Source organism: Zerene cesonia, chromosome 18, assembly GCF_012273895.1.
Source record: "Zerene cesonia ecotype Mississippi chromosome 18, Zerene_cesonia_1.1, whole genome shotgun sequence".
NCBI classification, from domain to species: domain Eukaryota; kingdom Metazoa; phylum Arthropoda; class Insecta; order Lepidoptera; family Pieridae; genus Zerene; species Zerene cesonia.
In genome coordinates, this window is record NC_052119.1 from 6495521 (window position 1) to 6498400 (window position 2880).

At 30.3% G+C, this 2880-nt stretch overlaps 1 non-coding gene across 1 annotated transcript; it reads left to right on the forward strand.

Moving 5' to 3' along the window:
• Positions 1–2263: 2263 nt before the first annotated feature.
• On the forward strand, positions 2264–2335 carry Trnae-cuc. Its single transcript has one exon. It is a non-coding gene; the product is annotated as a tRNA-Glu (tRNA).
• The last annotated feature ends 545 nt before the right edge of the window (positions 2336–2880 follow it).

Here is a 2880-nt window from a genome sequence, read left to right on the forward strand (position 1 = left end):
TCATTTTTTTTATTTTATACAGTATGCATTACAACATATTGTTTTATTAAAACATTAGGTTCAAACTTTTGTATTTAATTAGTTTATTTCCTTAATAATTTATTAAGCAGTACATAATAATTATCCTTAACCAATAATTGAGGATGTGTTTTCAAGAATTTGAAAACAAGACAAACAAAATTGTAGGATAGGAATGGCAAAGGTTAAGAACATGCGCCTGCAGCTTCCTCAGCCACATCGAATGTGATGCAAGTATGCCACAACATCTGTTTGAAGCTGTTGCGGGAGTATGATTTAACAGGATTTGGATGAAACGAAGAACAGAGATACTGTGAAACCCGATAAAGGATAAAGTATAGCTTTGATGAAATCTCATAGGAACAGAAACTATGCGAGAAAATCCAAGTGTAGCTAGGTAGCTAGGTAGAGACAGATAGATATCTGTCTCTTCCTCTGATTACGCGGGGAAATCTAGGCGTATACAATTCTTGTACATTCAAAACAAGAATTAACAACCCCAACAAATACATTATCTACAAATAATTCAAGACAATACGTTCAATAGTCCCTACCAATTCGCTTCCGTTAATATAATAGGAACCTGGCAAGTATCTTCATCCACATAATTTCCACCATATGGTAAAGTGAAGAAGCTAATGTCGTCATATATAATTTGACTAATATTTACTCACGCCAGCCGGCAAGACAAAGCGATACATCGCAGCTAATATATATAATTTACTTAGCACCTAATTTCAACATAATGACAGTGTAAACGTCGAGTAATAAACCGCAAACTAATGCGCCATGTTTTAGCTTAATGTCACCTCCTAATTTCCTTTATAAATAGGTCACAGAATTGGTATATAGTAAGATAGGATTTAATTAAAGTCCGATCTGGTTATTTATTGTTTTCATTTATTGTTTACTACTCTTTAAAAAAATTGTAAAGAAAAGATATTTATTAACTGTACAGGAATGAATTTTTTGTATATATTTTAAAATGTGAAACAAACAATATATTTACGTTTATTGTATTAAAATTTACATATTATAATAAAAAGTAATGGTACATAAAATGATTTTTTTTAATGATGTAATGGCTATGCTATATAGACGTTTTATAGGCACAAGAACATTGTTGAGTATTTTTTCCGTTTCTTTGATGGTGTATTTGTTTGTCTTTTTGTGTGAATAATAATCACGTCCAAACCACGGCACAGATTTTAACAAAATTTTATGTTCTTATAGACCAATATAAGATTCATCATTCATTCTCCTAAAGCTAGTATAGAAATAAATCCGTAGCAGTAAAAAGTATCCACAAAAAAGAAGAGCCATTGTAATTCTTTAACAAAGTCGTTGTTTCACGCCAGCAACATATGGTTAATGTATATACAAGGGATCTTCAAATGATTGACGTGAGGTCTGGTTTGCTCATCTTAAGTAGCCGATAGACATGTGTTTATAATGCTATTCATTATACCTATATTTCGTAATTTTTAAACGGATAAAGCTCCTCGATTAGATTAATTGCGCCAGTAACTTTCACTTCTCAATTAGTTCTATGTTTACTAAAAGTGTTATTCAATGTTATATATACTCAATTATCATATGCTCAATTGATTGATCTTCGCTTCGCTGGACTTTCGGGTTGCCTGATTGTAGGTAAGCGCTACCACCATCCGTTCTCGTAAACATACTATTATTTTATTCTTTAATGTTTTATAATACGTATCTGTTGAGCCATTCCAAACATACATGAGTATTTATTGATACTAATAAATTTAATTACTTAAACAAAAATGAACAGATGAACTACTTAAATAAACAAATAGAGCGTCTATATAAATAAAAACATAACATCATATCGATCGACATAATTAAGAGTATTTTAATAATCATTCTTGTTATAATAATGAACAGTATCTTCTTGGGTGGCCATGTACCTTATAAAAGAGCTCTGTTACGTTTATAATAATGATATTATTGAAAGTGTATCGAATGTCAATTCTACTTCAAGCTCTAAATATCAATTATCTATGAAGCAGTATATGTACGTATGAGTTTTGTTATTTATATTCTCCAATTTCTTATTTTTAAATGAAGCGTGCAAAATATAATTAATTTGTAAGATTTTTATGCACACAAGTTAATATGAAAGCTATGTTGATTAATTCTAAATATGTCTGAATAATTCTACTCATTTAGGAAAATAAACCATTCAACATTCATAACGCAACTTTCATCCGCTGTATTCAACTCCGGTATGGTCTAGTGGCTAGGATACCTGGCTCTCACCCAGGAGGCTCGGGTTCGATTCCCGGTACCGGAATAACCTTTTTTAAATTGGTTTATTATTAAATTTGATTCGATAAAACAACAATTTTATAAATTAACTATTTCATTTTATAACATGATGTAGTATAAAAATAAAAATACATGTTTAAAAAATATATAAAACACTCTTATTGTACTGGTGTACCTTTTACTGTCTCTTATCAAATTTTTCATCAATATTATCTATGCATATGTACGATACACAGATAATACTTCGTAAACATTTAATTCTTCACGTTCCCAGACTTTAACAAAGAACAAAATTTCACGTTTCAACAAAGACCTCAGTTCGTGTCCTATCTAAAACTCATTTTATCTTATCCACAGGAAGTATGTTTAAATGGTCAGTTAGCACTTAAAGTCAGACAAAATCACTTGAGAAAGGCCCATTGACTTCCGTCTCATTAGTTTATAAGACTTATAAAAAAACAACAGCTGATTCAACATGCAAAAAGATTACTCATAAACCACAATAAACGTAATACTATACTGGTTCTTAAACCTTAAAGCTTGAAAATAAATGCGTTAAGATAGGAAAAA